Here is a 14,787-nt window from a genome sequence, read left to right on the forward strand (position 1 = left end):
AAAGGTGCCTGAGGGGAGACCTTATCACTGTCAACAACTACCTGAAAGGAGGTTCCAATCAGGTGGGTGTTGGTCTCTTCTCCCAACTAACAAATGATAGGACAAGAGGAAGTGACCTCAAGATGCACTAAGGGAGGTTTGGAATGGACATTAGGAAAAATTTCTTCACCAAAACGGTTGTCAAGCTTTGGAATTGGCTGCCCAGGGAACTGGTTGAGTCAACATACTTGGAGGTGATGATGCTGTAGATGTGGTGCTTAAGGACATGGTTTAGTGGTGAAGTTGTAGTGCTAGGTTAATGTTTGGAGTTGATAAATTCAAAGGTCTTTTCCAACCTAAACAATTCTATGATTCTATAATGAAAACCAAGGAGCACTCAGCCTTAACCCAACTTCTTTGTTTCAGTACTGATTTATGTATTATAACCCTCACAAACCATCATTTCTTCCAGATTGGCAGTCCTCAGAGAGGTGTTTTAATGGGTTTAAGCTGATGTCAGATCCTATTTGATTTCTCTATCTTTGTCTCATATACTCTTTCTCTTTCTTTGCTGTATCTCTCTGCTCATCTGCCTCTCTGTTCCTTCAATCTGTGAGACTAAGTGAGATGGTTTGAAGCACATGCATCAAATACAAATTCTTGGCCTGCATCACCACTGAGGGTTAAAACCATTGAATACCTACTAAGAAGTCTTTACTGAACATTTTCCTCACAGGGTAGATGGGTTATCCTATTAATATGCCATACAGACTAGGAATTTTTTCCTACAACAGGACCTTTGCATTCATTTCCATAATCAAGTAGATACAGGCACTGGTTTAGAAGGCAGAGACTTTAGTTCCCTATGTAACTCTTAATCTAAGCAAAACTGAGCTGACACTGAGATTTCTCAGCTTTCAGTCACCAGCAGATTTCAATGGCTTGGCACCTGGGTGAACAATGAGAAGAATGAAAAAGGATTGTGGGCACTGGAGGCAGTCCAGGTCCTAGCCTACTGCAGTATGAAACAGCCCAGGTGCAGCCATCTCTTTGGCAGTCACTTTGCAGATAGAAACAGCTTTTCTTTTAAACGATGAAGAAAATCAGGGAAATGGGAGTTGGGGTTCCTAATTTCTTCTGCGAGTTTTGCCATTACCTTGAATAACTTGGGGCAGATCACTTTTGTACCTTTTTTGGTCTGTCTAATTGATGTACATCTATACACATTATACAGAGCTTTCAAATGAGTTTAGTGATAGGCAAGCAAAAAATTAGAGATGTCATATTGCTAAGCAAAAGGAGAACTTTATCAGGTGTAGACTGACTATATGTGCTGTGTCCTGTCCTTGATATCTTGTAGCTGTTACATAGGTTTTCTTTGTCTTAAATGTAAAGAAAGAACAAATAATGTCAGAGATTAGAAAAGCTTCTGTCTGTAGCAAAGAAACATTCTTGGTTATTTCCTCTTCACACATCAGGACTTCACGGGCTACACCCAGATGCAGAGGGACAAGGATGGTTCGACTCAGAGTAGTTTGCATCCTGGTAGTCTGTGAATTTACCTTTATGAGAAAAAATAGGAGAAGGACATGGGGAACTGAGACGAACCAGAACTATATTTAATCAAAGCAAGGAATGAGTTACAGAAATCAAAATTTCATGTAAAACATCTGTAACCTGTTTTGAATTGACATTTTTAAGGATGACTTTCAGAATAAAACTATTACAATAATGTTTGGGGAAACTGGAGGTTTGGAAAGTAGTGAGAATTCAGGCTTTAAGAATGGTGAGGAAAATGTCCAGAATGTACAGTTCTCAGCATGTCCCATTCCTGACCTCCTTTGCAGTGAAGGAAAGGGTCTTCAGTGGGTATATATCCCACCAGTCCCAAAACATCCTGCCCTGAAGTATATTTATTCTTATTAGCTTTATTCTTATTAAAGGAAGTGGTTTCTCCGGTAAAAAAAAAAAAAAGAAAAAAAAAAGAAAAAAAACAAAGAAGAAAAACATAATTCTTTGCAGTTTATCCCAGGGGAAATATCAGGTGCCACTTAGTGTTCCATCTTTATTTAAATAGTTGAGGCAAAATAATCAGCTTCTTAATTTAAATATGAAATGGCAAATCTGTGCTTGCTGAAAGAAGCAGCAAGCTCTGGCACTACTGTTTGAATTCATAATAATGCTTCACCTTATGTTATTTGGCTCTCAGCCACTCATCAGGACCTCCTATGCTGCAATCTGGTGCTATTCTTGCCAGAAAAAGCGGTTTTCTCCACAGACTCTTAGATGTAAATTGAAGAGAGGAACTTAAAAACTCTTTGAATAACATTAGGTTTGAAGAGACATCTCTAATTCTTGCCAGGCATCATCAGCAAGGTGGGTGGAAACACCTCTTTATGATTTTTTTTTTCCAGTTCAAGTTGAGCGAAAGAAAAAGCTGCCCTCAGTCCTCCCTTCCCAACCTAGAAGTGAGCAGCACAGAAAGTGAAACTTAATGAGGCTGCCACACTCTCTGCCAGCTGGCAGAAGACCCAGGAGCAGACTTATGCAATTAGTGAGATTTCTTCTGACTCATCTCCTCGACTCTCCTGTATGCGGCACCTGGTTTTGCATATTAATGCAGCCACACATCTACTCCAGGGTCTTCTGCTGAACTGGGTAGGCTGAGTTGTCCTGATTTATTTACTTGCAGAGAAGTCTCCATGTCTCTGGCAAAAGTCAGTCATTGAAAAGTTAGTTTTTCCTCTGTTGGAACTAGTGGTACTTACTACTACTTGGTGTATTTTCTTTGTGTGTTCAAATGGTTGAGCAGATGTTGAGCCCCAAAGGACTGTGAGCTCCAAAAGGACAGCAGGAAAATCTCCATAACCTTTATGGTCTTGTGGCAAGAGGAAACTTAAGCCCTTGTGATGGAGAGCATGGAGCTGTCTCCAGCTGTCTCCAGGTTCACTGTTAAATGTTAACACCATGGCTGAATAAGTCTATTGTCAACCTAAGACTGTAAATATATAATATGTAAATATCTGAGAAAACAATGATGCAAACCCGCCTAGTCTGTATAATTCACAGCACTAGATGAATCCCTAGTGTGTTGTCAATGATTTAGACCGTTTTAAGAAGTAGGTCCTACTTAATGGTGTTACTTCGAGGTATGCCAGCTGGGGATTTTGCCAGAAGATTGGAGGCAAAGTTTAAAACCAGTAGGATTTGGGTACATTTCCAATCTATACCTGTGAATCAAATCTCTGTGCTGCATAGTTAGTCGGATTACTGTGTGCATACAAAAACTTGGCAGCTACATGCCCTGTTGCAGTTGCTGAAACACTAGAAAATGCACATATCAGAGAAACTCTATCACTCAAAGCCATTCACAGTGTGCTGGTGATGGAGGACTTATAGTTTACAGGTATGATGGCTATGCAAGTTAATAGATTAGCAAATAAAATGATTTCCTGAACATATTGCTGTGAGTTAGGGAGTATGCCTGAAAAGTTCTAGTTTATTTTAATCCAATTTCTCTTCATTAGAATAAACACTTTTTCTACAATTTGCAATGATTGGCACTATACTGTGGGGTTTTTTTTGGATCCTATGTTCTTTGTGTCATTTGCACAAGTGTGTTGCCTGAGGCTAAGTTATCTTGCCTGAAAATGATTTTTAAAGGATGAGAAATAAGGAAGAAATAATGCAAAAAAAGCCTTGAATAGCTGAGTAAGTCAGGGAGAGAAAAACGAAAGGATGCTCAAGAAACTGCTTGCTTATATTTGACAACGTGTCCATTATCCAGGTACTACTCAAACAACAGCAAACAAAGAAAGGACCAGAAGAAAATGTTGTCCACATTCAGCCAAACAAAGACCTATTTACAAGAATGAGGTTTTTTTGCAGGGCACTGCCAAATGGTTTGCTGATTCAAAATGAATTAAGTGATTCCAGTTGTCAGGACTTCTGAATCTCACTTGAAAACTGAAGGACCCATTTAGAGTCCTCCTAGAGAAGAGCCCTCCTTGCCCCGAGTATCTAAATTTTCTTCCAATCCATGTCCAGCCCTTTAGCCATAAAACAAAAGGAACAGATGGGGATGTTATAAACCACATGTGTTCAAGGCTTTAGCTTTTTGAGAAGTGTCTGTTCGTGTATGAGTATGTGAGGTATCTTCCAGGGAGGTCTTGATCCCTTGAAAAGGAGAGAATCTGCCTATAAGCCACATTTTTAATTTAGGTAATATTATCCAGACACTTTGGGAAGTAAGAGGAACAACAACAGTCACAGCAATAGAGCTGCATGGCTATATGAAAAATCACTTTGTGAGCAATTGAACACATCAGGAGAGGGCTGCAAAAAAAAAAAAAAAAAAAAAATCCACTGATTTTTTTTGAAGGTTTTTTTCAAGTTACTATGAGACTGGTCTTGATTCATCCAGAACCAGTTCTGATGGGTTGGGATTTCCTTTGAATTTTTTTTTTTGGTTTTCATTTCCTTTGTTTTTTGGACTGATTGTTGAAGCTTAGTCTCTCTATATTGCTGTGAACAGCTCCATCTGCATAAAATGTGTTGTTATTAAATTATTTATACATCTGTACTAACTGCATACACCGTTCAAGTCCTTCTTTCGTAACTTCCACTTTAAGTAACCTCTAGGCAGCGCCTGCAAAAAACAGCTACCCAACTGGAAGAAATGTATTTGGCTTCATCTCTCATCTCTTATCAAAGCAGTAAGAATTTAAAGGCCATCCTATTACTGTTTTCAAGGTCCAGTAGACATTTAGCAAGAATAAGGATCATTTTTTTTTAAAAAAAAAACAATCTAGTTCTCCACCTGATTGCTCTTTGTGCCTGATTTGTGCACACAGCATAATAACGTTATTAAAGGTAATCAGTACTGCCATCGCTATTCAGGCAAAGAAAGCCTACTGCACTATTGAACAGCTCTTCACAATCGAATCATGTGAAATAATGTAGCTTGTAGAGCATCCCTGTGGTATTAAATACAATGGGGAAAAGCTCAGCCTGAAACTGTGTTAGGAGCTGACAGAATACACAGCTAATAATTATAATGGATGGTACATATAGCCATTGGCAACACTTGCACGAGAAGCCAGTGTCTTGTGTCAGGACCTAGTTTTCCAGTAGCTGGATAATTGGTATTGTATGAGCCTGATATGTGACAATAAAGGTATTGGTTGAAAATACAAGAGTGAGATGAGATAGCGACGTTAAACCTCTTAGGAAAGAAGGAATTAATGTGGAAAACCCATAAGTAATGTAATTGATAATACTTCTCATTTGGTGCTTTCTGTCTACATTGAGAACACTAGAATGCCCAACATTGGCAATGTAGGAAAATAACACTAACAGAATAGGTCAACACATGCCCACATTTGAAGTTTTGCAAGAATATTATTCTTCAAATTGTCCCAGTTTTAATAGCATATTTAATTTCAGAAACAAATCCAGGAAATTGTAGAGAAAAAAAAAAATCTTCTTGTTTCTCTGAAGATTTCAGTTTGTTCTGTATTTTGATCAAAAAAAGCAATTTTATATTTAAGAAATGTTTTGGTAAAAAGGAATTGTAATTGATTATTACCTGTATTGTATATAAACCAGGGGACAGAAAATAGTAAACTAAATGGGAATATGTTGTTTGTCCAAATTCAGTTTTGTCATCTGTCTTGTTCAGCTTGTGATAAAGAGTTTAGCTTTAGCTCTATGATACAGGCTCTGGCAGTTCAGTAAATCTTACATCTAGATAACAATACACAGCCTTTTTTATTTACTGGTATAATCAAAGCAATGAGCACTAAGGGTGGTATTTAGGCCTCTTTAATCTATATATGTTTAATACAGCAAAGACATTGTGGAACTGCCGAATTCGATGGTTCTAAAATTTGTTTTAAACCAAAAAAATTTCACATGATCATAATTGTAAGAAGATGTTTAAATTGGTACAAAATGGGAGAAAGAACATATCGCTAAGACCAGCCTCACTCAGTAAGGTAGTACAGTCGACCATTTACTTTTAGCTTAAGTGTGCTAGTCAAGTAGCCAACAGGGTACGCTTTCTCTGTCATCACAAATGTCAGCTTTAAGCAAAGTTTTCTGAACTTGGGTGTTGCAATCTTCCCTGGTTCTGAAGGGCTGCTATAGCCAAACTCACTCACCCAATCTCCTTTCTTGCTAAGATTTTTCCACACCACTCTTTGCTTTAGGTCCTTCAGTTTAACATGCTGTTAATAAAGGTGGAGATTTCTCCTGTGCCCATTTTCATTTGAACGTATTCAGGTTCTTAATAGGATACATGCTATGCCATACTGTAACAGGGAACTGCTCCTCTGCAAGTCTTACCCCCAAGGCCCACTGAACTCAGTGGGGATATTTCTACTGCATTTGGTGTGCTTAGGATGAACACTAGTGACTGCCAAGTACCTTGAACCTCTAATGAACTGCCGAGTACCTTGAACCTGAGTCAGTAATGAGCCTGACTACATGGCATCCCTGGGAGATGGATATCACTACCTCTGTTACTGATAAGGAAATAGAAGTCTGGAGAGCTTATGTGAATTGCCTGTGATCATAAAATAACCCTGTTGAAATGATGAGGAGCCAATACCTGTCTGCAGTCCTGTCTTATCTTGAAGGCCAGTCTGACCCCTTGGTATCACAATGGCAGCTATTAACTTGTTCCCAGATCTTCACAAAGTGAAATAACAGCACCTATAACTGCTACCCATGTATCTATACATGACTTTGCAATGATCCTGCTGCACCCATACCGCGTGTTCATCAGATCAGTCTAGAGGAGCAGCTGTCTGAGTGCCTGGGGACCTCTCATCCATCTCTGGTCTCCCAGCTGTGGTGGGATTGAGGCAGGACAAGAAGGGTGGCTTAGCTGGGTCAAAATGCAGTGTTTTGGCAGCTGACACGGTGAACTCTGCTGTAGTTACGCTGTAGTGTTAACTGTACACAGCAGAGGGCATTAGCGTTGTTAGTACTGCAGAGTTTATCTATGGTAACTGAGGTTCAACTATACACCCTAGGAGAGCAAATTCATGAATAACACAATAGTTGGTTGATTGTTCCTACATACAGTATCTCTATTGTAAATTGCAAGATCAGATAAAAGTACCTCTCCCCAGGGAGGGACAGGTCTGTGTGAAAGGTTTGCTAATATGAGTTATTGGCTTGACAAAATGTTTGTTTATTGTAGATAAACATGGCCAGACTATGCAGGTGCTTCCAGAACAATCTAGAAACTCTCTTTAAAGTGGCAGGGCACAAATTCAAACTACTTCACGGTCAGTGTGTTTTCTATGTATCAGAAATCCTGCCTCATAAGTCTGGATTCTTTTATATGCCCTCCCTGTACAAGCATTGAAGTCAAGTAAAGAGCAGTTAATGCACTGGTCCCAGCACCTGCAGTGCTAGAATAGCTTAAAAGGAAAAAAAAACCCAACAAGATTAAATGACTGAAAAAGAGTACTCTTCCACTACACTGTTCCTAACAAGCTGCAGTATCCCTGCATGAAGCAAATCAATATGCCCATCATACAGAGAAACAAGCTTAATAGTACTGTTAAAAGAAGGATAAAAGAGTCCTGCATTTCTTACAGTTTGCAATTATTCAATAAGACACTTAATCAGGGAAGTGTCTTTGCAAGCAGAAAGGCTGCACAATATCATTTCAGTCTGTGCCATATTTGCTACTTAGCTGCATCTGACCATTTAGGACACCAAAGTTGGCAGGACTTTCTGAATTTTACTTCAGCCCCTTCACCCACAATAGTTTCTCCTTTGTGCTCAGGTAACCCAACACTGCCAACTAGTCTTGATGGCCACACTGTTTCTGGTACAGGTCAAATGTTATTGGTCTTCTTGGCCACCTGGGCACACTGCTGACTCATACCCACCTGTCTGCCAACCAACACCCCCAGGTCCTTCTCTGCCAGGCAGCTTTCCAGCCACTCTTCCTCAAGCCTGTCACACTGTACAGGATTGTTGTGTCCCAAGTGCAGGACTCTGCACTTGATCTTGTTGAACTCATACTTTTGGAATCGGCCCATTGATCCAGTATGTTCAGATACTTCTGTTGACCCTCCCTACCCTCAGGCATATCACTTCCTCTCAGCTTAGCATCATCCTCGGATTTACTAAGGGTACATTCAATCCCTTCATCCAGATCATTGAGAAAGTTATTGAACAGAACTGGACCCAGTACTGAGCCCTGGGGGACACCACTTGTGACGGGCCTCCAGCTGGATTTAACTCCATTCACCACAATTCTTTGAGCCTGGCCATCCATCCATTTTTTTCCCAGGAGAGGTTATGCCTGTCCAAGCCAATGGCAGCCAGTTTCTCAAGCAAAATATTGTGGGAAATGGTGTCAAAATCTTTACTAAAGTCTAGGTACACTGTTTCCAGAGCCTTTCCCTCATCCATTAAACATGTAACCTTTTAATAGAAGGAGATCGGATTGGTTTGGCAGGATCTGCCTTTTATAAGCCCACGCTGACTGGGCCTGATCACCTGGTTGTCTTGTGTGTGCTGTGTGATAGCTCTCAAGATGGCACCTGCTCCATGACCTTCCCCGGCACCAAGGTTAGACTGACAGGCCTGTAGTTCCCAGATCCTCCCTCCATCCGTTCTTGTAAATGGGTGTAACATTTGCCAACCTCCAGTCAAGTGGAACTTCCCCAGTCAGACAGGACTGCTGGTAGATGATGGAAAGGGGTTTGGCGATCACCTCTGCCAGCTCTCTTAATACCCTTGGGTGGTTCCCAAAAGGCCTCATAGACTTGTGAGTGTCTAATTGGCCCAACAGGTCTCTAAATGTTTCCTCTTGGATTGTTGAAGTTTTGTTCTGTTTCCCCCTCCTTGCCTTCTGGCGCAGGAGGCGGAGTAGCCAGAGAACATCTTACCTTACTATTAAAGTCTGAGGCAAAGAAGACATTAAGCATCTCAGCCGTATCCTCACCATTTGCCACTACTGTTCGCCCTGCATCCAGTAAAGGATAGATTCTCCTTGAGTCTTTCTTTGTTGTTAATATATTTGTAGAAAGATTTTTATTATCTTTCACCAAATTGGCCAATTTAATTCTAGTTGGCCTTCAGCCTTTCTGATTTTTTCTCTGCATGACCTCACTGAATTCATCCTTGTGGTCCTCGTGAGGTGCCTGCCCCTCTTTCGAAAGCTCATATACTTATCTCTTTTTTCCAAGATCAACCCAAAGCTCTCTGCACAGCCAAACTGATTTTCTTCCCTGCTGGCTCATTTTTCAGCACATGGGGGTGGTAGGGCAGGAGAGAAATTCTGGGGAAAGAGGGATGTAGGTACCAAAAATGAATTGGCCTCATGCAGAATGTCTGTGGCGGTACAGATTTTCAAAGTCAGAGTCCAGGAGGTTACTTTCAAGACTACAGTTGTTCCCACTGAATCTGTTTGTGCATCATTCTTTAGGGAGCCACTGTTCCTCTTGGTATGCTGGAAGGGGAGTTTTCCTGAAGAGACCTGATTTCAAATCCTGAATGCTCTTTGGGGAAGCCACTGTTTGGGTCCTTGGTTGTCTGTCATTTCTCTTTCCTCTCATCAACCGTGGTATCATCACCCCCTCTTGTTCCCTCCTCCTGCTTGCCAAAATCCCTGTCATTAACACTTTAGTTTATCAAAGTAGTAAAGCCCAAGGAATTGCTCCTGAGCCCTCAGAAATGGGTTTAAGCTCTCTCTCCACTATTTTGCTTGCTATAGTATGGTTTAGCAACCATTTTGTGTATTTGCCTCCAAAATAAAGGATCTGAAGAAGAGTGGAGGTGGATCTATCCATCAAAGATCAGAAAGAACAAGCTGAAATGTGAACATATTAGGAAACAGGAGTTTTAGAGACAATCACAAGGTAGTATTCTAGGAGACTGAAGTCATGTGCCCGGTGGGAACAATCTGAACTTATTTGTTCAAGTTCAAACTATTCCGTTTGGACATAAACTGTCTCCAATGGCAAGAACACTGACTGATTATCTGGCATAAATCTGCATAATTTGTCAGTATACATAATGTAGTTAATTTACTTCAGGCTAAAACTTTAAAAGTATTCACATTAACACATTTTACAAAGAACAGAAGAAGGGCACTAAGATGATATGTGAATATCTCTTCCATGGCTCCAGGTTCCTGTGCCACTGGGTAGAAACGTGGAGCTGTGGATGTGGGGAAGTATTTAACATACACCCAAGGCATCTACTGCTGATTTGGAGTTCCCAGGCAGAGTTCTGCTACGGCACGCAGCCTTTTAAATTCTGGGTTGCATGTGAGTGCAGACAGGGTTTTAGCAAGAGAATTAACAGAGCTAGAGTGCCTCTGTCTACAGTCCTGCCTTGTGGCTCTCATCTTTTTGTGAGCTACTTCCAAAATTATTAGCAACTCCTCTTACGCTAGTACCATTATAATGCTTGAAAGGCAGTAACACCTGTAGCTTCTACTGTTTTTTAGAACAGTTGGGTTCATTTCCAGTGATGGCTGTGTCTCTTTTGTCTCACTGTGAAAAGGCTTCTGTTAGTACTGCAAATTATGATGCTTGATTATAGATAGAACTATCTTCATGTTACATATTGAAGAGTGAATTCATATTTCCCTCTTCCTGGGGTGAAGATAAGGTGTCGAAAGTCTTGGATTTTTCTAACTTCAGCTGGCTGACCCAAGGTCGAACTAAACAGAGAATCCCCTAAGTATGCTAGCTAATAGCACCTTAGAGGAGGATGAAGGCGAATATGGATGAAGACTTCTTGAAAATCCACTTGTCACTTTTCATAGTATTCATCGTAATGTATTGATACCTTCTGAAGGCTGAGTCTGTGGTCACAGGAAGAGTGAGAACAATGGAAAATATATTTCATGTATACAGTATGAGACTAATATCTTTTGCCTAGCTCTGATTTCGGGACAAGCCCTGTTGGTGAAATGTTGGGCTCATTCAAGATTATCCAGTATTTCAATCAGTTATATGGAAGCTGTGGCTTGCACACACTTTTGATAGTTTCTCAGTTTCTGACAGAATTTTGTGTATACTCATCTCGTGTACCTGAAATGTATTTTAGATTTTGATTTTAAATTGAATCTCTATGCATTCTTACCCATTTATGATTACAAAGTCTTATGAAAGCATGAGTGAGAAAAATGCTGTCTTTAGATTAGCAATAGTCATATCTGTTAGCAAGAACAGAGAATCCCTTGTAATAGTTATGGATTAAGAAGACTAAAATAACTCAGATGTTCATGATAAGAGCAGAGACAAAAACCCCATGTCTGTCTGCCCACAGAAATTTTCCCTTTTCTATCAGGGATAAACCAAGATTTCTCCTGTAGAGTTTTTTGAAGAGAGGAGGAGAATAATAGAAATAAAATAAAAGATGAAGCGGGAAAAGGAGCATGGAAGTAAAGATATGTACGTATATGAATGTATGTATGAATACATATACACACATACCTGTGCACAGTTAACACCGAAGAACCCCTATTTTGTACTTGAAGTTTTGCCTGAGCACAGGGTATTCCAAACTTTTGGTTCTTGCTCTGCTTGATGTTAGTCCTTGGATCTTTTTAATAAAATGGCACAAGTTTATTTTCCAAAAGGTTCAATATTGGACCTAAGTAGTGGGAAGCAAAAACCAAACCCCAAACCTTTTTCTTCCTGAAGTTTACATTTTGACTAAATAATTCCAGGGAGGGAAAAAAACATTGCTGGAAAAAATGTTCAAACATACTGTAGTTCCAACAGCTTTTCTCAGTTCTTCTCTCGAACCTTAGTACATAGTTGATATTCTTCTACAATATGAAGTGATTGGGAATTTTATTTGCAACATCTTTCACATGTATTGTGTTTCTTACTGATTTCTCGTGATCCCAAATATTTCCATAGGTGACACATTGAAACTCAAGACATTTATTAATTCTCATATAGCTGTGATGCTGACAATACACAGTGTCTAAGAAGAGTAAGGTTTCACATTTTCTGTTGCAAAGAATACGCTATACTTTGTAATTCATATTAATTTGGCATTTATTGAAAGAAAATCAGGGCTAAACAAACTATCTAGATCCTCATTTTAAATTGATCAGTAAAGTTATGGCATTAGGATCCGTAATCAACAATTTCGTGTTTACTCCACAGGACCATATTTGACAGAAACAAAGTTCCAACTTCAGTGTGAAGGAAATTGTATTATTATAATGAAGATATGGATAGCCACTATGGCAGAAGTGTCATGTAACCTATTTTTTCTGGTTCAGAAAAGCTAATTTGGCAGTTGAATTAGATTTGTCTTAAACAATAGCCAAGTGGAGCACAAAATCGTAGGGAGAAAGAAAGGCTTGAAAAGCTGCATAGAGCATAGACAGGACCACTGATTATCATACCAGACTAGAATGATGAAGACTGGAAATTGAAGGACTGTGCTGTGATAATCCTCCTCTGCCCTGTAAGGCATATGTTTCTTCCCTCTAGAACCATGGCTATGTTTTCATTTTTGTGTTGTTTTCTTGTTTGTTTGGTTTGCATTATTGTTTTTTGTAGACTATTATCCCACCATGGGTGGTTTTTTGTGGGAGAGCTTAGGAGATATTGACTGCATTCCTGGCATTCTCGGAGCTTTCAGTGTGACATTTAGAATGTGATTTTGTATCTCCAGTTTCTGAACTGAAATTTCTACAACTCATTAGGATGTTAGGAAGACAAAATACATCTAATATAATAGCTTTGAGATACTCAAATATATGTGTAATGATGGCCATGCAAGTGACTACTAGAGAGAAGCAGAAAGATCTCAGCTACCTTGGTTCACCCCTTCCTTGAAATTTAATTCAACTGGCAATTCATCTGACTGAATTTTTGAGTTTCATTACATCATGATGCAATAAGGTAAGAGTGGATCTCTTGCACTTTTTCCTCACGGATGTTCCTGCCTGATAAATCCATCTGCCATTCATGACTGTCTTATCTGTTTCAACAACTGCTAACACAGTCACCTTGTTTCAAGCAGTGCAAAATATAACATTTCTACCTCTTTTTAATGTATTTTTTTTTTGAGAGGGAGGAGAAATTTGCATTTTTATATCCTCTTCTTTCAACCCTTTGATTTGAGATCAAGATTACTTGTTAGGTACAGCCTGGCTTGTACTGTCAAATACCTCTGGTCTAGGATTAAATCCAACAAAGTCACATAATGAGAGGGGGTGGGGGGCAACCTAAAGCCTTAAATAATTTAAACTCATTATTCTACTAATCCTTCCATTCTCCTAGGCTCCCTGGAGCTGTATTAGGAGGTAATTGAAAACAATTTAATACACTGAAAAGACATTTGAGACTAATGTAGTCAGCCCTTGATAACTCTCTCTCTACTTCTTTACTGGCTGTTTAGTAATAAAGAAGAGCTCACTTAGAGGGAAAGAAAAAGAAAAAAAAGCCCCTAACATAGTAAACCAAAATGAAATCACCTAGAGATGATAATGTGTTTTTATTGTAAATAAGTACTATGAAGAAATTCACAGTGTCTTCAATATTGTGAGAATTTGATGATTATTCAGAAAAACACATATAGGGTGGTATCTCTGGTGCTTGATGCAGGGCATTGCACAGGATGCCCCAGGGATCCAGTCTCCAGCTCTGTTGCTTGCATGCATGCAGCCATCTGTGATACCTCTGAGAGTCTATGTCTAATTTGCCTACTGTGGAAAGTGTTGTCTCTACCTCTTTACTTAATGAAGTTTAAATTAATTATTGCTTTTAAACCACTCTGAGATCTTTGGATAAAGTTTCTTTTGAAGTTGAAAGTATTCTTATTGCTCAAAAATCCTATAGTGGGAAAGGTATTTGTCAATTCTGGTAGGTAGTGCTTTGGTACAGGATTGAGCTGTGTATAAAAAGCACTTGCTTGTATTAAGGAAGTATAAAACGTCAGTTTCCCAAGGGGAATTTAGGCAGGAATTATTTTAGCTTTTACTTCCAGTTAATAACATATTTGACACTTGGCAGGCTGGTTTTGGGCATGGGTGGTCTTTAAGCCATCATTGGACATCGTAGTGTATGAGAACTATGATTTTCTGCTTGCAGTCAATTTATGATTCAAAGAGACAGCTTTATCCTACCTATAAATTTATCCCCATGATTGTACTGCCTCTGCCAGTCTACAAACAGTCTGATGCAAGACATTTGAGCTTGTTTTGAAAGCAATGTTTTCAGTCAATAAACCTTTCCTTATTTTTTGTCAAATTTTGAGCCCAGCCACTGGACAGAACAAGGAATCAGAGGTAGATTAGGGAGGTTTTCACTTCTAGATCATACCAGAGAATCAGAGAATGACCTGACTTGGAAGGGACCCACAAAGATCATCGAGTCCAACTCCTATCCCTGCATAGGACAACCCCCAAATTTATACCATGTGTCTGACTGCATTGCCCAAATGTTTCCTGAACAGTCAGGCTTGGCACCACGACTATTTCTCTGTGGAGCCTGTTCCAGTGCTCCACTACCCTCTGTGAGAACCTTTTCCTAATATCCAGCCTAAGCCTCTCTTAGCACATTTTCCTGCCATTTCCTCAGGTCTTGTCATTGGTCAGCAGAGAGAAGACATCAGCACCTGCTTCTCTTCTTTCCGTTGTGAGGAAGCAGTAAACTGCTATGAGGTCCCCTCTCAGTCTCCTGTTCTCCAGGCTGAACAGATCAAGTGACTTCAACCGCTCCTTATATGGCTTCCTCTCTAGACCCTTCACCAACTTTGTGGCCCTCCTTTGGATACTCTCCAGTAGCCTGATCTTCTTTCTGG

General features: G+C 39.7%; 1 long non-coding RNA gene across 1 annotated transcript in view; it reads left to right on the forward strand.

Annotated features, from left to right (window-relative positions):
• The first annotated feature begins 12,348 nt into the window (after nt 1–12,348).
• The window catches only part of LOC128851735 (uncharacterized), a 52,363-nt gene continuing 49,924 nt past the window's right edge, over nt 12,349–14,787 (forward strand). Inside the window, exon 1 of the long non-coding RNA XR_008449146.1 lies at nt 12,349–12,444. This is a non-coding gene — a long non-coding RNA (uncharacterized LOC128851735). The remainder of the gene's footprint in view (nt 12,445–14,787) is intronic.

Source organism: Cuculus canorus, chromosome 3 (assembly GCF_017976375.1).
Source record: "Cuculus canorus isolate bCucCan1 chromosome 3, bCucCan1.pri, whole genome shotgun sequence".
In the NCBI taxonomy this organism is placed as follows: domain Eukaryota; kingdom Metazoa; phylum Chordata; class Aves; order Cuculiformes; family Cuculidae; genus Cuculus; species Cuculus canorus.